The sequence below is a fragment of the Hyla sarda genome, chromosome 3, assembly GCF_029499605.1.
Source record: "Hyla sarda isolate aHylSar1 chromosome 3, aHylSar1.hap1, whole genome shotgun sequence".
Classification (NCBI taxonomy): Eukaryota; Metazoa; Chordata; class Amphibia; order Anura; family Hylidae; genus Hyla; species Hyla sarda.
Genome location: NC_079191.1, coordinates 113,629,669 through 113,653,891, shown reverse-complemented (window position 1 = coordinate 113,653,891; position 24,223 = coordinate 113,629,669). Strand labels below are relative to the sequence as shown.

At 42.5% G+C, this 24,223-nt stretch overlaps 1 protein-coding gene across 2 annotated transcripts in view; it reads right to left on the bottom strand.

Annotated features, from left to right (window-relative positions):
- The window catches only part of CLSTN2 (calsyntenin 2), a 1,059,217-nt gene that overhangs the window by 460,198 nt on the left and 574,796 nt on the right, over positions 1-24,223 (bottom strand). The window lies entirely within an intron of this gene.

Genomic DNA, 24,223 nt, shown 5'->3' with positions numbered 1-24,223 from the left:
CTTCTGTCTCAACTCCATTCCTCGTCTGTAAGCTCTCACGAGCAGGGCCCTCACTTTTCCTGTTTGAATAGTTAGTGTGTAATATTGTAATGTCTGATACTTGTCTTTATTTTTACCCAAAAAATGAAAAGTGCTGCAGAATTATTATTATTATTATTATTATTATTATTATTATTATTACAGCAAATGTCAAAGCAAGAGGGTTACAGTTACACAAAAGAAAGCTAGGAAGATAGTTAAGTGCTGGTTTTCAGTCCCAATGCTTTAGAAATTAGGCTATTTAGAGCCTTATACCTTTTAGTCTGATTGATCTTAGTCAAAATATAGCCCACATTGTTCCATTAAAAGATGCGGAGGCCCAGGTTAAAGAAGTACTTTATGATAGTAGAAGCTTTCTTAACCCCTTAAGGACCGGGGTTTTTTCCGTTTTTGCATTTTCGTTTTTTTGGCTCCTTGCCTTTAAAAAATCATAACTCTTTCAATTTTGCACCTAAAAATCCATATGATGGCTTATTATTTTTGCCACCAATTCTTCTTTGTAATGACGTCAGTCATTTTGCCCAAAAATCTACGGTGAAATGGAAAAAAAAATCATTGTGCGACAAAATTGAAAAAAAAAACGCTGTTTTTAAATTTTGGGGGCTTCCGTTTCTACGTAGTACATTTTTCGGTAGAAATGACACCTTATCTTTATTCTCTAGGTCCATACGGTTAAAATGATACCCTACTTGTATAGGTTTGATTTTGTATTACTTCATTAAAAAATCATAACTACATGCAGGAAAATTTATACGTTTAAAATTGTCATCTTCTGACCCCTATAACTTTTTTATTTTTCCGTGTATGGGGCGGTATGAGGGCTTATTTTTTGCGCCGTGATCTGAAGTTTTTAACGGTACCATTTTTGCTTTGATAGGACTTATTGATCGCTTTTAATTCCTTTTTAAATGATATAAAAAGTGACCAAAAATGCACTATTTTGGAATTTGGATTTTTTTTGCGCGCACGCCATTGACCGAGCGGTTTAATTAATTATATATTTTTATAATTCAGACATTTCCGCACGTGGTGATATCATATATGTTTATTTTTATTTACACTGTGTTTTTTTTTTATTGGAAAAGGGGGGGGGGGTTCAAACTTTTAATAGGGGAGGAGTTAAATTATCTTTATTCATTTTTTTTTCACTTTTTTTTGCAGTGCTATAGGTCCCATAGGGACCTTATAACACTGCACACACTGATCTTCATCATTGATCACTGGTTTCTCATAGGAAACCAGTGATCGACGATTCTGCCGCATGACTGCTCATGCCTGGATCTCAGGCACTGAGCAGTCATTCGGTGATCGGACAGTGAGGAGGCAGGTAGGGACCCTCCCGCTGTCCTGTAAGCTGTTCAGGATGCCGCGATTTCGCCGCGGCTATCCCGAACAACCCACTGAGCTAGCCGGCAACTTTCACTTTCGGTTTTAGCCGCGCGGCTCAGCTCTGAGCGCGCGGCTAAAGGATTAATAGCGCGCGGCGATCGGCGCTGCGGGCTATTAAAGGCGGGTCCCGGCTTCACTATGACGCCGGGCCCGCCGTGATATGATGCCGGGTTACCGTGTAACCCCGCGTTATATCAGGAGAGCAGGACCAAGGACGTACTGGTACGTCCTTGGTCCTTAAGGGGTTAAAGGAAACATGGCACCCATATTTCTTATGATCAGTTTATTTCAAAACTGTTTCTATAGTCTCCTGTATGGGGACTAATTTGGGAGGCAAGGGACAATCATCTTGGTGTAGTGTAGAATTTTTTTTACCTTTTTCTCTATTTTAATCAGAAGTAATGTTGATCAATGAAAAAAAAAAGAAAAGAAAAAAAACATTGGGGAGCTATAGAGAATTTATCACCAAACATCACTAATGGTCATATATGCATGTGGCTCTCCCTTTTGAAGTAAAAGGAAGTCCCTGATTTGGTATCCCATAAGGCAGTGTGTATGTGTAACTATGTCATAGGAGACCAAGTGGAGTATAAGCCTAGAGGTGGCCCCTACTAATCTTTTTACCAGGAGGCCTCCACCAACCTTACAAATACTTTCCATGTTGTACAAACTCTACTTCTTAGAAGAGTCTCTTGAAAATAAGCAGATCACAAAGTGACCCCCTGCTAGGATTTAAACGGGTTATCCAGGAATTGAAAAACAGAGGTCATTTGTTTCAAAGGCTGCTCCCTGTTTGTCTCCAGGTTGGGTGTGGTTCTGCAGCTCAGTTCCACTGAAGTAAATGAAGCCAAGTTGTAATACCACATCCAAAGTGGAGACAGACAGGGATCAGTCTTTGAAAGAAATTAGGCCTGTTTTTTAAATTCCTGGATAAACCCTTTAAAGCTTTTCCGACTGTTCTTCATTATGGCCAAGAGATGAATATACTAAACAGAGTATATGGGATTTCTAAATTGTACAACCCCATTAATAAGTGAGCAGGACAAGTACTGTATCATTGGACTATGGAACTGTATGTTTTTCAGGACTGGTTATTGTCATGTTCTTTACTTGAAAGATTGCCACATCTTTTTTATTATTTATTTAATTATTTATTTATTTTATAGACTTTAAACTGAAAAAACATAACTATTTGGAGTAGGAAAATTACGTTTTATAATGTTAGAGACATAGGAATTATAAAATGTTACATTTAAGTTCTGATGTTGTTTGCATATACATATCTTCTAATATACGAGGAAAGATGAAATAAAAGACTGTTGTCTCGGAAAGCATGTCAACATATGTCCAATATGATAGTAACATAATTCTAACAACAGATATTTGCATATCTTGACTGCCTATGTGTATAGTGCAGAAGGAGATTGAGGCTATCACAGCTATATGTCACTCCTCTAGAGCGCCTAAACATATCAAGGCCCTTTTCTCCTTGCCTTTCTTGCATTAATCACATAAGCCAGTAATGGTCTTGTGTGACGGATATATTAGCATGTTGGAACAATATATTCATGTCACTGTCAGAAGCTTTCTCAATTTGTGCTTTCATGCAATATATATGAGAATATATTTCTATTAAAGGCTGCAACATGGCTTGGTATGCCTCCATTCCGAATAACACAGAAGCATTATGTCCCTTTCCAGTAAATGAGCCATTGCAATAAACACATTTTATATTTCTACCATCCACCAACAAAGACATCTGTGATATTGATTCATTTGGAGGTATTACACCTCAGCCTGACAGTAAGAGAAGTGCAGAAGTTGTGTGGTATAATTTGCTGGTACATTGAAAATACAGTATGCTGAATACAATAATATTGAAAGTGTTGACTCATAATGAGACATGTTTTGTTCCAATTTTTACAACATTACTGTGTATTGTAAAAATGGTTCTTTATAATGAAGCTTGGTCTTTTATCTTATCTACCCTCTCCTATCATCTATGGCAGAGCTATTCCAAATTTAGCCTAATATGTTACAATTCCATAATAGGCACTTCTAGTGCAGTATGACGTCTCTGTGAACGCGTTGCTGCTAAAGTGTTATTTCACACTTTTCACTGTTTCAATCTACATACTAAATGAGTGCATTTGCAAACAATTTGTTTTACTTAGTTTGTACATAGTTTCAGTTAGTTTTTAATTCAGAAAACACTGCTGCTAGCACAGAAGAGGGAAAAAAATTAAAAACTATTTACTTTTATATTTTATAATACACCTATACATCTAAAAATGAAGGGAACACTTAAGCAATAATCATAATATTATAACACCAAGTCAATAAAAAGGGATCGGTCAGTAATAGCTTAGGCTCAGAGCTGCAGACATGGGCAGATAGCTGATCCAGTGATCCAGCTCAGTACTAAATATATGACTTGGAAGGAAAACAATATTTCATAACTTTATAACTGGAGAGACCACAGCAAGACTATCACTAACAAGGGAATGGCTTTGCAGGTGGTGGCTACAGACAATTACCCTTTCCTTATCTTTTCTTGTGTTTTACTAATTTACTTGTCATTAGCTAGTTGTGGTTCATTCAGGTTACACAGGAGGTCCCGGTCCTCCAGGCTGGCACATTCATAATGCCGCTGCAAGAAGGTTTTTTTTCTCTGTTTCTCAGCACAGTCTCAAGAGCATTTGTATGTACCATATACAAGATTTTTTTGCTGTGGTCATTGATTTATCAATTAAAAAGTGTGTATACAATGCAATATTTCCAGTCATCACTATCACAGATGCTTTTGCACACATTTCATGAAATGCCATGCAGATTTTTACTAAATTAGTCCCAGCCATGTGAAATAAAACTCAAGTAACACAGGTTAAAAAAAAAATGTACATCACACACACACACCATGATAAATTCCCACCAAGGTGAGCTGGACATGAATGTAAAAGAGGAGCAAATCGGCCACTGGACTGATATATACTTTTTTGTGGTAGGAGGAACAGGGGGATGTCCTTGAAAATGACATCCAGCAGGCTACAGCTTTAATGAGAGAGGACCTATGCTCACAATCCAGCACTGTGAAGCTCAATTGGCATTCACCTGAAGACACTAGAATTGGAAGGTCTGCCACTGGTACCCTGTTCTTCGAAGATAAGAGCAGGTTGACACTGAGCACGTGACAGATGTGAAAGCCTTCAGTAAAAGCATGGCCATGGTAAATGTTATGCTGCCTGCAATATTATCCAGCATTATGACTGGTTTGGTGGTGGATCAGAGATTGTCCAGGGAGGCATATCCTTGGAGGGTTGCCAAATTCTCCAAATTTTAGCTATTGATATTCTGACTGCTGTTAGGTACTGGTATAAAAGTCTTTAGAGCCTTACTCAGACATTGCATGACCTCATATGGCCAGATTGTATAAGCAGCTCCTAGATGACAAAGACACAAATGCGATTGAATATCCCTTACATTCTCAAGACCTGAGAGAGAAAACAGAAGAGAATACTGTCTTTGCCTATGGATATTTGTCTAAAACTAAACTTTTTCATTTAGATTTTTCTTTGCTCTGATTAGTTGTTTTGATGCTTGGATATATTCCACTCATTGGGGTCAGATGTGGGACCAATGAAACTGGACACACACACACTTGTATATAATAAAGCAAAAGTTAAGATAAGTGAAGGGAAGAAAATAAAATTATTAGAAAGAGTGTTCTTAGACATGGAATGAGGGGTGAAGATTTAAAAGTCAAAATAATTAATAATCTATACGACTATAGTAGTATGGATCCATTCTGGGCCTACATTGGGAGACTCTATACATTAAAAAAAAGTCTGTATTTCCTATATTGCAGTGTATACATGTCATATAGTAATATTGTTACGCTAATTTTAGTCATTAACATTTCCAATTAATATGGATTTCAGTAAAATGGTATAAGCCTAAAACTGAAAGCAGCTAAAATGATATTTCATTACAATTCTGCTTGAACAAGCATTTTTAGCAGATAGCAGACGCACACTGACCCTGATTCTTGCTAACTGTATGTGTATTTAAACTGAGCCAACTCATTATTCTCATCTATTAAAGGCCAATGGCAAATAGAAGGAACTCAGCAGATCAGACTAAACAAATATGTAAAAGGTGTAGTGTCATGTCACAGTCATCTGAGTGCGGAGAGGAAAGTGTGAAGAGTTTTAGGGCATATTCGCACTCAACATACGTGCTGTAGAAATTTATACAACTGTTCTGAAGAAATACTTGTTCTTACCACTAGAACAACCTCATTCAGATGAAGATGATTTCCAGTAGCAGAACATCCAGCACCGAATATGCTGTGTATATATAATAATAATAATAGCAATATTAATAATAACAATAATTGTTTATTGAAAATCATTGAGTCACATGATCTGTGAATTACAGGATTTGTTATGGAAGAAATGGCACACAAAAAAAAACTACCACCAAAATGCTGGTACTAAAACACATCACTTAAAAAAGCACTACTAAAAAAATGCATAAAAGAAACTGACATTTTAGTAGTGTATCTAAGCCAATCACTAACACCAGATATTTAGATGTACATCAGAAGTACAGTAGGTGCCAATTGTGCCATATAAAATAAACCTTGCAGCTGTGTTGCAGCTGTTAAACTACAGCTCATGCCTTCCAGAAAAGAGAAAGTTAAAAAGGAACTCACATAAGGGTAACCAGCAGAATCAGACTACCCACTGTGGACTAGGAAACACCATGGGCTCCAAAACTAGTGTGGGACCCAACTTTTGTCTAGTTTAACCCCTTAGAGACTCTGCCCATTTTCACTTTAAAGGTGTACTCGCTGCTCCGCGTTTGGAACAAACTCTTCCGAACACTGGAGTCGGGAGCTCGTGATGTCATAGCCCCGCCCCCTCATGACGTCACATCGTGCCCCTCAATGCAAGTCTATGGGAGCAGGCGTGATGGCTGCCACACCCCCTCCTATAGACTTGCATTGAGGGGGCGGGGCGTGACATCATGATGGGGCAGGGCTATGACACAGGTGTTTGACGACTTTTCGTTAAAGTCGGAAGTGTAAATGAATTTTTTTTTTCCAAAAATGTTGGTTTTTCGCCAAATTTTACATTTTTCAAGGGGTAATAGGAAAAAATGCTCCCCGAAATTTGTAACACACTTTCTTCTGAACATGGAAATACCCCATATGTGGATGTAAAGTGCTCTGCGGACGAACTGCAATGCTCAGAAGAGAAGCAGCGCCATTGAGCTTTTGGAGAGAGGATTTGTTTGGAATGGAAGTCAGGGGCCATGTGCGTTTACAAAGCCCCCCCGTGGTGCCAGAACAGTGGACCCCGCCCCACATGTGACCCCATTTTGGAAACTACAGCCCTTGTGGACTGTAACAAGTGGTGCAGTGAGCATTTACACCCCACTGGCATTTGACAGATCTTTGGAACAGTGGGCTGTGCAAATTAAAAAATACATTTTGCATTTTCACGGACCACTGTTCCAAAAATCTGTCAGACACCTGTGGGGCGTAAATGCTCACTGCACCCCTTGTTACATTACATGAGGGGTGTAGTTTCCAAAATCAAATGTGGGGGGTCCATTGTTCTGGCACCATGGGGGCTATGTAAACACACGTGGCCTCCAATTCCGGACACATTTTCTCTCCAAAAGCCCAATGGCGCTCCTTCTCTTCTGAGCATTGTAGTGCGTCCGAAAAGCACTTTACATCCACATATGGGGTATGTTCTTAGAAATGGGGTTACACATTTTTTTTTCCTATTTTCCCTTGTGAAAATAAAAAATTTAGGGTAACACCAGCATTTTAGTGAAAAATATATATATATTTTTTCCCCATCGAAGTTTAACAAAATTTGTCAAACACCTGTGGGGTGTTAAGGCTCACTACACCCCTTGTTACGTTCCGTGAGGTGTGTAGTTTTCAAAATGGGGTAATACGTGGGTATTTTATTTTTTGCGTTTCGGTCAGAACCGCTGTAAAATCAGCCACCCCTGTGCTAATCACCAATTTAGGTCTCAAATGTACATGGTGTGTTCTCACTCCTGAGCCTTGTTGTGCATCCAAAGAGCATTTTACGCCCACATATTGGGTATTTCCATACTCAGGAGAAATTGCACTCCAAGTTTTGTTTTCGTTTTTTTTTCCTTTTACCTCTTGTGAAAATGAAAATTATGGGGCAACACCAGCATGTTAGTGCAAAAACAATTTTTTTTTACACTAACAGACTGGTGTAGACCCCAACTTTACCCTTTCATAAGGGGTAAAAGGAGAAAAAGCCCACCAAAATTTGTAACGCAATTGCTACCGAGTACGGAAATACAACATATGTGGCCCTAAACTGTTTCCTTGAAATATGACAGGGCTCCGAAGTGAGAGAGCGCCATGTGCATTTGAGACCTAAATTAGGGATTTGCATAGGGGTGGACTGAGATGGAAGCGTTACAATTGCCTCCGCTACCAAAAATATTCTACGCCAGTAATTCCCAAACAGGGTGTTGCTAAACTCCAAGCAGTGGCAGTAGCTGTCTGGCAATGCTGGGAGTTGTTGTTTTGCTCCGTTTTCGAAATACTGCCGCACAAGATGTTTTTCATTTTTATTGGGGGGGCAGTGTACTTGTGTGTATATGTAGTGTTTTACTCTTTATTTTTAGCTAGTTTATTGTAGTTTAGTGTTTTTAGAGTACATTCGCACTGGCAGGGGATTATGGTGAGTGGAAATTTGCTGCAGCTCAAACTTGAAGCAGGAAACTCTCTGTAAACCTCCGCCCGTGTGATTGTGCCCTATACATTCGCATGGGGGGGGCAAACCTTCAGCTATTGCAAAAATATAACTCCCAACATGCACTGACAGACCGCACATGCTTGGAGTTATAGTTTTTCAACAGCTGAAGGCACACTGGTTGGAAAACCTTGAGTTAGGTTCTGTTACCTAACTCAGTATTTTCCAACCAGTGTGCCTACAGCGGTTGCAAAACTACAACTCCCAGTATGTACTGATTGCCAAAGGGAATGCTGGGATATGTAGTTATGCAACAGCTGGAGGCATGCAACTACAACTCCCAGCATGCTGAGACAGCTGTTTTCTGTTTGTATATGCTGGGAGTTGTAGTTTTGCAAGATTTAGAGGGCCACAGTTTAAAGACCACTGCACAGTGATCTCCAGACTGTACCCTCTAAATTTTGCAAAACTACAAATCTCAGCATGCCCAAACAGCAAACGGCTGTCTGGGCATGCTGGGAGTTTTAGTTTTGCAACATATTGAGGGCTACAGCTTGGAGACCACTGTAAACTGTAGCCCTCCAGATGTTGCTAGGCAACAACTCACCTGGCAATAGCAGGATCGCCGCCGCAGGCAACGCACACAGAGGATCCCCATCCGCCACCATACAGAGGAGGATCGCCGCCAGTAAGGGACCTCCGGTGCTGGTCCCAGCACAGTTCCCCTGCTCTGCCTGGACTACCATGTGTGGGCAGAGCAGGGGAACTGAACTTTAACCCTCCCACCCCCAATCTGCTAATGGTCGGTCACTTCTGACCGACCAATAGCAGGGATAGGAGGGGTGGCATCCCTGCCACCTCATTCCTATCCTTTCAGGGGGATCGGAAGTGTCTTGGATAGCCCTGATCCCCCTTATTTTCCTTATCACCAGAGACCCCTATGACCCAGAATCACTGCAGATGGCCAGTCTGAATTGATCGCTGACATGGAGGGGCTCTCAGGACCCCCCCATGCGTTGGCAGTGGATGCCTGCTAAATGCTGTACCTGTACACCCTGAGTCGGGATGCAAGTGGTTAAACAGAGCCACAGTCACTCACTGTGTCTCTGTGGTTGTGATGTCAAGTCACTTGGTCACTTGCATCCAGGGGCCAGATACAAAGATAAATAAAAGAAAAACCCATGGATGCCAAAAATGGCACTCATATAATAACTTATTCTATAGGGAAAATAAACACCTAGTTTGACAAACATTACAGAAATGTTTGTTGATAGAGCTTCACTAAATGTAGAAAATTAACAAGGCATTATCTATGGCTTGTATTAAAAAGTACCTGTCACCAAATAAACTGTTCTAAACTAACTCAAGCTATGTTCCCTAACTACTCCTAACACTGGCTCCCATCCTTAAAAAAAATTCAGAGCTTTAAAAAGATGTGTATCATACCTTTATTCTTGCTCACATAGTGCAATCTCCCAGCAGGAGAACGTGGGTGTTTCCCAGCAGGCATGACATCACTGAAGCCTGCTTGGGGATCACTTCTGCCCTCACATCGTTGCAGTGCTGTGATGAATAGAAGACCTCAGGCTCTGTGCAGCTTTCAGTGAGGTGAGAGGTGTACAGTGAGTGCATGTTTCAGTGAGGCACTTTGAGGCTTTCAATGAGGCTCTTTGCCACTTTTAGTGAGGCTTTGTGCAGCTGTCAATCAAGCTTAGTGCAGAGAAACAATTTCTGAGTTTGGTCTCCTGCAAGGTTTGGAGGAGACCGAACTCATTGTATTAATTGTGGTAGGGAACCTAACAGTAGAAACACTAGCGGTCTCAACTTCAATAAATATATATGTAAGATACAGGGGTGCTACTGTGTGTACCAATTAACAATTCCACAAATAACTAGCAAAAAGTACACATATATAGCGCACACGCACTTGGATACAAAAGCACTTAGAAAGGGCAAACACATGCCCTCCCACAACAGAAGGAGCCCCTCTGGACCCCTCCAGGACACTTGCAAGTATTAAGAAAGAAACAATAGTATCTCTGGATAATCACCATATATAATACAATGTTAATGATAATATAAAAGCATAACAGCAGACCTCACTATCAGATATGCAGTAAATGGTAATGCTACAATACAACCTTAATAGTGAACTCTGACAAGAGGCTGGGAAATGCAAGGATAAGAGATAGTTAGATCTAAGAATTCCCTGGCAGGTATCCACCTGAAATAAAGATGTTTTTGTATCCAAGTGGCTGTGCGCTATATATGTGTACTTTAGGGAACAGAACAGAGACACCTAGTTGCCATTTTTTTCTATTACATTTTGAACATATTTATGTTGATAATTTTAAAAGCAAGTGGAAAGTGTCTGCTAATTACACAAGGAACAATATATTAAAAGTTTTATTTGGTGACAGGTACTCTTTAAGGGTACGTTCCCACACGGCGTATTTTGCTGCGTATTTCCTGCGTATTTGGTGCTGCGTATTTTCCTACCCATTTACTTCAACAGAGAAAATAAAATACGCAGCAGCAAATACGCAGCAGCAAATACGTCATGTGGGAATGTACCCTAAAGGAGTACTGTTGTGAAAAAACTTATCTCCTATCCAAAGGCTAGGGGATAACCTATAGATCACGGGGAGTCCGACTGCTGGGAGCCCCCGCGATCTCCTGTGCGGGGCCCCGGCAGTCAGCAGGAAGTGGGCATGCCGACCCCTACAGGAAACAGTGGCCGACACATTCCCTCCATGTTTCTCTACGGGACATATGGAGGGGGCATGTTGGCCGCCGCTTTGTGGAGGGGAGTCAGCACGCCCCCTTCCTGCAAACTTCCAGGGCCCTGTACAGGAGATTGCGGGGGTCCCCGCCCCCACAATCTATAACTTATCCACTATCTTTTCGATAGGAAATACGTTTTTTTCTCTACAGTACTCCTTTAATACATTGATGCATTTCTAGGTAGGAAATGCTGACTGTAAAACTTGTTAATTCAGCATCAACCATGTTAGATTGTAAGAACCTGGTTATAATAGACTCCCATTCCTATAGAAACTTTTGAAGGAACTACAGGTGGAAATTGTTCGGGATAGGTCTCTTCTGGTAAATGACTGTATCTTGGCAAAGTGCACCTGTAAAGGTCATGTTCTCTCAGGTGTTATTGATGGATGTTGTTAAAGGAATGGTTAAACACATAGCATTTTGTGTATTTATTTTACTTCCTTTGGTCTCTGGGGACGTTAAAAATGGAGCCTATTTCAGCAATTGCAATAATTCATAAAGGAAGAAAGGTACGTTTTTAGAGTTGCTATGGTAACTTTGTGGGGAAACTGCTTTCAAGCTCCATTTTTAAAGCACTAAATGCCAATGTGATCTGTAAGGAATATTACAAAATGCCAAATTCACTTTTAATAAGCCAATAACTGCTATCATTTTGCTGTGCTTTCCCAATGGGGGGTTAAGTGGGATTTCTGCTGCTCTAAAACAGAACACTGAACAAAATGTAGAAATGCAGCACAAAATGTGTGGGGGGGAAAAAAGTGAAATTGCTTCAGAAGATGACTTTTCTCTCCAGATAGTAAGGGAGGTCTCATACATAAAATATAACCTCTGCTTGACAAATTACACTGCCAAAAAAACACATCACAACCTATTACAGCACAAAAGAGAAAAATCTTTCATACACTTTTTAAATGTTTCCAAATGTCATTTCTACAGAGCAAAAAATATGTTTTGTATTCCTTTGTATATGTTTCATCACAACAATTTTCTAATCTACAGCCCTATCCATGGTGAGCGATGAGCTGAAGGAAATATCAAATAGCTCCATGATTTTTATATATTACTCAAGATGCAATAAGTATTAACACTAAGTTTTCATACCCTCAGTATTCTTTTTTAGAATTTCCCCTTGGCTATCAATATTGTCCAATCTATGTGAAATAATTGAGCTCTTTCTAATTTTATTTCCACTAACTAAGGCTCTTTTCACACCATGCCAGTGCTGTCACTATTTAAGAGCATTTTTAACCATTATATAACTTGTATATGGCCATTTTAAATAGTTCTCCCTTATGTAAGCTTCATTGGGTTCATGAGACCAGCTGCTAATATGTCTCCTATACACTACATACACACATAGCTTCCCTATATCATACCCTCAAAAGTAGTAGCAGCAGAATGGAGAACATTATAGAATAGTACTGGGCAGTGTAATCTGTGAAGCAAGTAATGGCAGTTGTTCTGTGATGCTTCATGGAGATTATCTCTCTCACAATGAATTTTAGTAGTTCTTTTTTTCAATGTGAGGGATATGTGTAGTAGGGAAGGGGGTAAAGAGCAAGAGTAGCTTTATACTTATAATTATAGCTATTGGTATTTTTGTCTGATAACATAATTCTTGATTTATGCAAAGCCCATTGAACTGTAGCAGCATCTGTATTTAAAGGGGTTTGCCTATGAATACAAGTTATCCTTGTTATCTGATCATGGTAGTCCAACTACAGGAACCCCCTGCTATCTCCAGAACGGGGAACAGAGTCTTGTCTGAGAATAGGGAACTGAGAGTCCTTTGAGAACAGAGTGGTTTCCCCTAAGAATGAGCGGTGGTCGCACATGTGCTTTATTCTTTCTCTATGGGAACTGCCAAAGATAGCCAAGTAAAACTTTCAGCACTCAGGGATACCTACTACATCCTCAGAGGAGGCTCTGTTCTTCATTTTGGAGATAGAGGGGTGTCCCAGCAGTTGGACCCTCCATGATCAGATAGTCATCCCTTATCCTGAAGATAGGGAATAACTTGTATTCTTAGGCAAATAACTTTAATTTTCCAACAACATAATATATTCTTGAAGCAGAACAATCTTTGGCCAATTCTCACCCCATGTTTTTTTGTAAAGCCATGTTTTAAACCTAATTTAAGTTTCCCACATGTATTTATGGGCAGACATTCTTGAAGGCATCATTTTGGCTATTTATGTGCACAATCATGATAATTAATTATACTACACAGAGGCTACAGGCTGTTAATCAGGATAAATCTCCTAGAATGATATGCTTTCAATTTTCTTTTTCTCAGCCAATTCAGCAGATTTTTCAGGAGGGTAATCAGTTATTAAACATACATGTCCTATCAGATGAAAAATGGCGCCTCAGTGCCTAACATGTTCTTGGCTCATATCAGAGATTGGAGAACTATTTTCACATTACTTAAAATCCATAGAAAATATTTGTAAATGTTTACTCATCTTCACTCATTAGCATTGAAAAGGCTGTATGAGATTAAACAAAACAAAAAAGTCTAATTTTCCACAAGGAGCGCCACTCTGGGGCTGTGTCTGGTAATGCACTTGAGCGTCAATCATGGGAATATTCCTAAACTACAGTGCCATATGCAGTCCCTAAACATTGAAGGTAAAAAACAAAAATGTAGTAATTATTTTATACAAAAATTTTCTGTATTTATTGTAAGGAGTGTATTTGTTTTTAGCAACTTAGTCCAAATAATCTTCCTAAATCTGCTGGGGAATGTGGCAGTAAGTGCTCTATTTCCCTGAAACACCTCCACAGGAGAAATTAAATATAACACCAAAGAAAATAATTTGAAAAGGGAATTTTAAACCAAATCTTTGTTGAAAAAGTGTTAGGGGGTACTCCACCCCTAGACATCTTATCCCCTATCCAAAAGGATAGGGGATAAGATGTCAGATCACGGGGGTCCCGTCACTGTGGACCCCCTGGATATCGGCTGCAGGACCCACATGTTGCGGCTTCCGTCAGCCTGGAGGTGGGTCCTTCTGCCAAGATCCCGGGGGTCCCCAGTGGTGGAACCCCCGTGATCTGACATCTTATCCCCTATCCTTTTGGATAGGGGATAAGATGTCTAGGGGCGGAGTACCCCTTTAAATAGAAATAGTTAACAAACAGTAGAATAATGAATTTAACCAAATTATTGTTTGAAGAAAATTGTAAGCATCCAAACTTAATTTGCAGAATACTGATATGTTTTGGGTAGAACAGAATATACATAGTCAGGACTGCAAGCAGATACAGTACTGAATTAAAATGTTGGATTAGAGTTGCAATATTCATTTAACTTTAGAAATGATAGATGTGCTTATACAAACAGACTGAGATATATCAGGATGTAACACTGTGACAGCGCTAATATCAGTGATTAAGTTATTAAAACAGAACAACAATCATTTTTGTTTTGCTTATAATTGGATATAAGGGACCAAAGTAAAGTTTGATTTGGTGTTGTCTTAACTATCTATAGAAATACCCTCCCAATAAGCTATTTTTACAGGGATTTGTTGCTATTTAATCACACAGGTGTGAGCTCTGGGAGAGAGTTCTTATGGGATCACCAATTATGTATGCTAATTTCTTAATATGATTTATCATGCTAGATTAGCGGTCCTAGGGTGGAGTCTGGGGGACAAAATAACTGTGCTGCTTTCGGACTCAAAGAAAGCAAAATTACAGATAAAACCAATTTTGTCAATATACTGTATAAGTCATGATAATTACTATATTAAGTGTGGATGGTTAGAAGATGAAAAAAAAAAAAAAAAAAGATTTTTTTTCAATCAAAGGATATGTTTACATACCAACAATTTTTTCTTTAGATTTTCCGGAGTATAGACCCTGACTGATTACAACTTTTGGCATGTCTCTACAACATGTCAAGGGACAGGTACACTTTAAGCTTCAGGATAAGTCATAAATGCATGATAGGTGTAGTCCCATATGTGGAACCTTAAAGGGGTACTCTGCCCCTAGACATCTTATCCCCTGTTCACAGGATAGGGGATAAGATGTCTGTTGGTAGGGGTCCCGCCGCTGGGACCCCCCGATCTCTGCTGGGGCACAGCAGTCATCAGGTGCACAGAACAAACTTTGCTCCATGCTTGATGACAAGCGTTGCCGTGCTGATGTCACGAGAAGAAATGGCAGTGATGTCACGAGCCTCCGTTGCAGCAGACAGGGTTCTAAACACATGCTGGGTGCTTCAGGGAGATCGCAGAGTACCCCTTTAACCATTTTAGATTAGAAGAATCTTGTAAAATCTGATCCCCAATTCCTTGGTTCCTCATTCTAAATGAAGAGGTGCCCCCTGAAATCTTTGGGAGCAAAAGGAAAAAGCAATGGCCCTCATTTACTAAGAGTGGAATGTAGTTTTCCTTGTGTTTTTTTTCCAACAGGTAGTTTCCCATGGTATTTATCAATTTTCCCACGGTTCTGAGCTGTCGGGTTTTCCAGAGCTCAAATCCACCATATTTTATGTGGGAACATTAATAAATTTATTGGGATTTTTCAAAACGGTGAGGGACACGCCTCCTTTTTATTAACCACACTCCTTTCCCAGGCAGTTATGCCCCTTTTGCCAGGTTTTCTGAGTAAAGTGGAGAGTCAGTAGGGTTTTTTGGATTTTTTTGTTGGAAATTCTGGCACAAAACACATGCAACACAAACACCTTGCTATACCTTATTGTATCACTCAATTCTACAATATTTGGGACTGGTGTTATGTTATTGCAACTGAGCAAATCTTATCCTACTAGAAATAGTGATGCTATTGTTAACACATAAGTTGGAATATTACTTTTCACATATTTCACTAAACCCCTTAACGACACTGGATGTAAATGTACGTCCTGGTGAGCTGGTACTTAACGCACCAGGACGTACATTCACATCCTATGCATAACTGCGAGCATCAGAGCGATGCTCGGGTCATGCGCGGCAGGTCCCGGCTGCAGATAGCAGCCAGGGACCCGCCGGTAATGGCGGACATCTGTGATCGCGTGGCTGTCCGCCATTAACCCCTCAGATGCCGTGATCAATGCACATGACATGCGCAGCATCACGATCACTAAAATGGATGATCGGATCGCCTGCAGCGCGGTGATCCAATCATCCAGAACGGCAGATGGAGGTCCCCTCACCTGCCTCCGCTGCCTGGTCTTCTGCACTGGTCTGCAGTCGAGCAGACCAGAGCAGAAGATAGGCGATAACACTGATCAGTGCTATGTCCTATGTCCATGTCCGTGCTATGTCCAATTGAGTTAATGCTATAAATAGTTCCCTATTAAAGTGTAAAAATAAAATTTTAAAAAGGAACAAAAAAATGTGAAAAAAACCCTCCCCCAATAAAAACGTAAATTGTCCCATTTTCCCTATTTCACCCCCAAAAATTATAAAACAATATTTTATACACATAATTGGTATCGCCGTGTGCGTAAATATCCGAACTATTAAAATAAAATGTTAATGATACCGTTTGGTGAACGGCGTGAACGTAAAAAAAAAAGTCCAAAATAGCTGCTTTTTTTTACATTTTATTCCCCAATTTTTTTTTTAAATGTATTAAAAGTTTTATATAAGCAAATATGGTATCAATAAAAAGTACAGATCATGGCACAAAAAGTGAGCCCTCATACCGCCACTTATAGGAAAAATGAAAAAGTTATAGGTCTTCAAAATAGGGGGATTTTAAACATACTAATTTGGTTGAAAAGTTTGTGATTTTTTTTTAAGCGCAACAGTAATAGAAAAGTATATTATCATTGGTATCTGTCACGATGCCGGCTGGCAGGTAGTGGATCCTCTGTGCCAGAGAGGGATTGGCGTGGACCGTGCTAGAGGATCGGTTCTAAGTCACTACTGGTTTTCACCAGAGCCCGCCGCAAAGCGGGATGGTCTTGCTGCGGCGGTAGTGACCAGGTCGTATCCCCTAGCAACGGCTCAACCTCTCTGGCTGCTGAAGATAGGCGCGGTACAAGGGAGTAGACAGAAGCAAGGTCGGACGTAGCAGAAGGTCGGGGCAGGCAGCAAGGATCGTAGTCAGGGGCAACGGCAGAAGGTCTGGAATCACAGGCAAGGAACACACAAGGAACGCTTTCACTGGCACTAGGGCAACAAGATCCGGCGAGGGAGTGAAGGGGAAGTGAGGTGATATAGGGAAGTGCACAGGTGTAAACACTAATTGGAACCACTGCACCAATCAGCGGTGCAGTGGCCCTTTAAATCGCAAAGACCCGGCGCGCGCGCGCCCTAGGGAGCGGGGCCGCGCGCGCCGGGACAGAACTGACGGGGAGCGAGTAAGGTACGGGAGCCGGGGTGCGCATCGCGAGCGGGCGCTACCCGCATCGCGAATCGCATCCCGGCCGGAGGTGGTAACGCAGCGCCCCGGGTCCGTGGAACCGACCGGGGCGCTGCAGTGAGGGAAGTGTAGCGAGCGCTCCGGGGAGGAGCGGGGACCCGGAGCGCTCGGCGTAACAGTACCCCCCCCCTTGGGTCTCCCCCTCTTCTTGGGGCCTGAGAACCTGAGGATCAGACTTTTGTCCAGGATATTGTCCTCAGGTTCCCAGGACCTCTCTTCTGGACCACAACCCTCCCAATCCACTAAAAAAAAAGTTCTTCCCCTGACCTTTTTAGAGGCCAAAATCTCTTTGACAGAGAAGATGTCCGAGGAGCCGGAAACAGGAGTGGGAGGAACAGATTTAGGAGAAAAACGGTTGAGGATGAGAGGTTTAAGAAGAGAGACGTGAAAGGCATTAGGGATACGAAGAGAAGGAGGAAGAAGAAGTTTGTAAGAGACAGGATTAATTTGACACAAAACTTTAAAAGGACCAAGATAGCGTGGTCCCAACTTATAGCTCGGGACACGGAAACGGACATATTTAGCGGAGAGCCATACCTTGTCTCCAGGGGAAAAAATGGGAGGAGCTCTTCTTTTCTTATCTGCGAATCTCTTCATGCGAGAAGAAGCCTGTAAGAGAGAATTTTGGGTCTCTTTCCATATGGTGGAAAGATCACGAGAAATTTCATCCACAGCGGGCAGACCAGAGGGCAAGGGGGTAGGGAGGGGGGGAAGAGGGTGACGGCCGTACACCACGAAAAACGGAGATTTGGAGGAAGATTCAGAGATTCTGAAATTATACGAGAATTCGGCCCAAGGTAGAAGATCTGCCCAGTCATCCTGGCGGGAGGAAACAAAATGTCGTAAATAGTCACCCAAGATCTGGTTAATTCTCTCTACTTGTCCATTGGATTGAGGATGGTATGCAGAAGAAAAATTTAATTTAATCTTGAGTTGTTTACAGAGAGCCCTCCAGAATTTAGACACAAATTGGACGCCTCTATCCGAGACGATCTGTGTAGGCAACCCGTGAAGACGAAAAATGTGTACAAAAAATTGTTTAGCCAACTGAGGCGCTGAAGGAAGACCAGGAAGAGGGATGAAATGTGCCATTTTGGAGAATCGATCAACGACCACCCAAATAACAGTGTTGCCATGGGATGGGGGTAAGTCAGTAATAAAATCCATACCAATCAGAGACCAAGGTTGTTCGGGGACAGGTAGAGGATGAAGAAAACCAGCGGGCTTCTGGCGAGGAGTCTTATCCCGGGCACAGATAGTGCAGGCTCGCACAAAGTCCACCACATCAGTCTCTAGAGTCGGCCACCAATAGAAGCGAGAGATGAGTTGCACAGATTTCTTGATGCCCGCATGACCTGCGAGATGGGAGGAGTGACCCCATTTGAGGATCCCAAGGCGTTGGCGTGGAGAAACAAAGGTCTTTCCTGGAGGAGTTTGCCTGATGGAGGCTGGAGAAGTGGAAATCAGGCAGTCAGGAGGAATGATGTGTTGAGGAGAGAGTTCAATTTCAGAGGCATCTGAGGAACGAGAGAGAGCATCGGCCCTAATGTTTTTATCAGCAGGCCGAAAGTGAATTTCAAAATTAAATCGGGCAAAGAACAGAGACCACCTGGCCTGACGAGGATTCAGCCGTTGGGCAGACTGGAGGTAGGAGAGGTTCTTGTGATCGGTGTAAATAATAACTGGAAATCTTGATCCCTCCAGCAGATGCCTCCATTCCTCAAGTGCTAATTTAATGGCTAGAAGCTCTCGATCCCCGATGGAGTAGTTCCTCTCCGCCGGAGAGAAGGTCCTGGAAAAAAAACCACAAGTAACAGCATGCCCGGAAGAGTTTTTTTGTAGAAGGACAGCTCCAGCTCCCACTGAGGAGGCATCAACCTCCAATAGGAAGGGTTTAGATGGGTCAGGTCTGGAGAGCACGGGAGCCGAAGAAAAGGCAGACTTGAGTCGTTTAAAGGCGTCTTCCGCTTGAGGAGGCCAAGACTTGGGATCGGCATTTTTTTTTGTTAAAGCCACAATAGGAGCCACAATGGTAGAAAAATGTGGAATAAATTGCCTGTAATAATTGGCGAACCCCAAAAAACGTTGGATGGCACGGAGTCCGGAGGGGCGTGGCCAATCTAAGACGGCAGAGAGTTTATCTGGGTCCATTTGTAGTCCCTGGCCAGAGACCAAGTATCCTAGAAAAGGAAGAGATTGGCATTCAAACAGACATTTCTCTATTTTGGCATAGAGTTGATTATCACGAAGTCTCTGAAGAACCATACGGACATGCTGGCGGTGTTCTTCAAGATTGGCAGAAAAAATCAGGATATCGTCCAGATATACAACAACACAGGAGTATAGTAGATCACGAAAAATTTCATTAACAAAGTCTTGGAAGACGGCAGGGGCGTTGCATAGACCAAAGGGCATGACCAGATACTCAAAGTGTCCATCTCTGGTGTTAAATGCCGTTTTCCATTCATCCCCCTCTCTGATGCGGATGAGATTATAAGCACCTCTTAAGTCCAGTTTGGTAAAAATATGGGCACCTTGGAGACGATCAAAGAGTTCAGAGATGAGGGGTAGGGGGTAGCGGTTCTTAACCGTGATTTTATTAAGACCGCGGTAGTCAATGCAAGGACGTAGAGAGCCATCTTTTTTGGACACAAAGAAAAATCCGGCTCCGGCAGGAGAGGAGGATTTACGGATAAAGCCCTTTTTTAAATTTTCTTGGACGTATTCAGACATGGCAAGAGTCTCTGGGACGGACAGAGGATAGATTCTGCCCCGGGGTGGAGTAGTGCCCGGGAGGAGGTCAATGGGACAATCATAAGGCCTGTGAGGAGGTAGAGTCTCAGCTTGTTTTTTGCAAAAAACGTCCGCAAAGTCCATATAGGCCTTAGGGAGACCGGTTACATGAGGAAGCACAGGGACACGGCAAGGTTTACTGGGAACCGGTTTTAAGCAGTCCTTGGAACAAGAGGGCCCCCAACTCTTGATCTCCCCAGTGGACCAATCCAGGATTGGGGAATGGAGTTGAAGCCAGGGAAGTCCAAGAAGGATTTCAGAAGTGCAATTGGGGAGGACCAACAGTTCAATCCTCTCGTGATGAGATCCGATGCACATTAGAAGGGGCTCCGTGCGGAAACGTATAGTACAGTCCAATCTTTCATTGTTTACACAATTGATGTAGAGGGGTCTGGCGAGACTGGTCACCGGGATGTTGAACCTGTTGACGAGAGAGGCTAAGATGAAATTTCCTGCAGATCCAGAGTCCAGGAAGGCCACAGCAGAGAAGGAGAAGGCAGAGGCAGACATCCGCACAGGCACAGTAAGACGTGGAGAAGCAGAGTAGACATCAAGGACTGTCTCACCTTTGTGCGGAGTCAGCGGACGTCTTTCCAGGCGGGGAGGACGGATAGGACAATCCTTCAGGAAGTGTTCGGTACTAGCACAGTACAGGCAGAGATTCTCCATGCGGCGTCGTGTCCTCTCTTGGGGTGTCAGGCGAGACCGGTCGACCTGCATAGCCTCCACGGCGGGAGGCACAGGAACAGATTGCAGGGGACCAGAGGAGAGAGGAGCCGGGGAGAAGAAACGCCTCGTGCGAACAGAGTCCATATCCTGGCGGAGCTCCTGACGCCGTTCGGAAAAACGCATGTCAATGCGAGTGGCAAGATGGATGAGTTCATGTAGGTTAGCAGGGATTTCTCGTGCGGCCAGAACATCTTTAATGTTGCTGGATAGGCCTTTTTTAAAGGTCGCGCAGAGTGCCTCATTATTCCAGGATAATTCTGAAGCAAGGGTACGGAACTGTACGGCATACTCGCCAACGGAAGAATTACCCTGGACCAGGTTCAACAGGGCAGTCTCAGCAGAAGAGGCTCGGGCAGGTTCCTCAAAGACACTTCGAATTTCCGAGAAGAAGGAGTGTACAGAGGCAGTGACGGGGTCATTGCGGTCCCAGAGCGGTGTGGCCCAAGCCAGGGCTTTTCCAGACAGCAGGCTGACTACGAAAGCCACCTTAGACCTTTCAGTGGGGAACTGGTCCGACATCATCTCCAAGTGTAATGAACATTGGGAAAGAAAGCCACGGCAAAACTTAGAGTCCCCATCAAATTTATCCGGCAAGGATAGTCGTATTCCAGAAGCGGCCACTCGCTGCGGAGGAGGTACAGGAGCTGGCGGAGGAGATGATTGCTGGAGCTGTGGTAGTAACTGTTGTAGCATAACAGTCAGTTGAGACAGCTGTTGGCCTTGTTGCGCAATCTGTTGTGACTGCTGGGCGACCACCGTGGTGAGGTCAGCGACAACTGGCAGAGGAACTTCAGCGGGATCCATGGCCGGATCTACTGTCACGATGCCGGCTGGCAGGTAGTGGATCCTCTGTGCCAGAGAGGGATTGGCGTGGACCGTGCTAGAGGATCGGTTCTAAGTCACTACTGGTTTTCACCAGAGCCCGCCGCAAAGCGGGATGGTCTTGCTGCGGCGGTAGTGACCAGGTCGTATCCCCTAGCAACGGCTCAACCTCTCTGGCTGCTGAAGATAGGCGCGGTACAAGGGAGTAGACAGAAGCAAGGTCGGACGTAGCAGAAGGTCGGGGCAGGCAGCAAGGATCGTAGTCAGGGGCAACGGCAGAAGGTCTGGAATCACAGGCAAGGAACACACAAGGAACGCTTTCACTGGCACTAGGGCAACAAGATCCGGCGAGGGAGTGAAGGGGAAGTGAGGTGATATAGGGAAGTGCACAGGTGTAAACACTAATTGGAACCACTGCACCAATCAGCGGTGCAGTGGCCCTTTAAATCGCAAAGACCCGGCGCGCGCGCGCCCTAGGGAGCGGGGCCGCGCGCGCCGGGACAGAACTGACGGGGAGCGAGTAAGGTACGGGAGCCGGGGTGCGCATCGCGAGCGGGCGCTACCCGCATCGCGAATCGCATCCCGGCCGGAGGTGGTAACGCAGCGCCCCGGGTCCGTGGAACCGACCGGGGCGCTGCAGTGAGGGAAGTGTAGCGAGCGCTCCGGGGAGGAGCGGGGACCCGGAGCGCTCGGCGTAACAGTATCATTTTAATTGCATTGACCCAAAGAATAAAGAACACATGTCATTTTTACAGTTAATTGTATGACGTGAAAACGAAACCTTCCAAAATTGGCAAAATTGTGGTTTTCTTTTTAATTTCCCCACACAAATAGTATTTTTTTTTTTTGGTTGCGCCATGCATTTTATGGTAAAGTGAGTGATGGCATTACAATGGACAACTGGTCGCATATAACACAAGCCCTCACTAGTCTGTGGATGAAAATATAAGAGTTATGATTTTTTGAAGGCGAGGAGGAAAAAATGAAAACGTAAAAATAAAATTGTCTAAGTCCTTAAGGCCCAAATGGACTGAGTCCTTAATGGGTTAAAGGGGTACTCCGGTAGAAAACTTTTTTTTTTTTAATCAACTGGCTCCCGAAAGTTAAACAGATTTGTAAATTACTTCTCTTAAAAAAATCTTAATCCTTCCAGTACTTATTAGCTGCTGAATACTACAGAGGAAATTATTTTCTTTTTGGAACACAGTGCTCTCTGCTGACACCTCTGTCCATTTTAGGAACTGTCCAGAGCAGCATATGTTTGTTATGGGGATTTTCTCCTACTCTGGACAGTTCTTAAAATGAACAGAGATGTCATCAGAGAGCACTGTGCTTGTGATGTCAACAGAGAGCTCTGTGTTCCTAAAAGAAAATAATTTACTCTGTAGTATTCAGCAACTATTAAGTACTGGAAGGATTAAGATTTTTAATAGAAGTAATTTACAAATCTGTTTAACTTTCTGGCACCAGGTGATTTGAAAAAAAAAAAAAGCTTTCCACCGCAGTACCCTTTTAATCTTATAAATGGTACTTATAAATACCAGTCCCTAACTTTAAAGGGGACAGTTTCAAAAGGATTGATAAAAAGTCTTTTGGTTTTTTTTTTTTTTACATCAGTTTTTGTAAATCAAACCAAGGGTGGATCCAAAATACTGCAGAGGTGCAAATCTTTTCTAGTATACTTTTTCTCTGTGATTATTCCACATCTGCTTTTAGATTACAAATACTAACACTACTTGTTGTTACAAGATAGTAGAATGAAAATAATGTTATTAAAGGTGATAGACATGAGCGAACTTACAGTAAATTCGATTCGTCACGAACTTCTCAGCTCGGCAGTTTATAACTTTTCCTGCATAAATTAGTTCAGATTTCCGGTGCTCTGGTGAGCTGGAAAAGGTGGATACAGTCCTAAGAAAGAGTCTCCTAGGACTGTATCCACCTTTTCCAGCACCTGAAAGCTGAACTAATTTATGCAGGATAAGTCAGCAACCGCCGAGCCGAGAAGTTCGTGACAAATCGAATTTACTGTAAGTTGGCTCATCTCTAAAAGGTGATCTTACATTGTGCAGATTTGTAGCCAAAACCAGGTGTGGATCATAATGAATTAGATGATATTTAGAACAGGTACTACTTATACTCTTTTTCAAATCCACTCTTGGCATGGAATAGGTTAAAAAAAACATAATAGGAGCATCTATTTTTTTGATTATCTAATTATCATTATGAGCTACATCTTTTTTTGGTCTTCAAAGCTGCAGCAAAAACCGCACTGTGTAAGAGCACCCTTACTCCTTAGGCAGACCTAGATTTATATTAGATGTAGTGAAAGAAATATTGTCTAACCTGTGTACCATACCTGCTGAGGGGACATGCTCTTGCACTGCCTGCTTATTTAGAGGTCTCTCCCTGCAGCTCCCTCCCCTTTCTCCCTAGTAATATTTAGCTGAATAAGTGAGAACCTGCAGCTGCACACCCCCTCCCTCCCTCCTAATTACTTGTACTTTACTAATTAATCTACAGGAGAT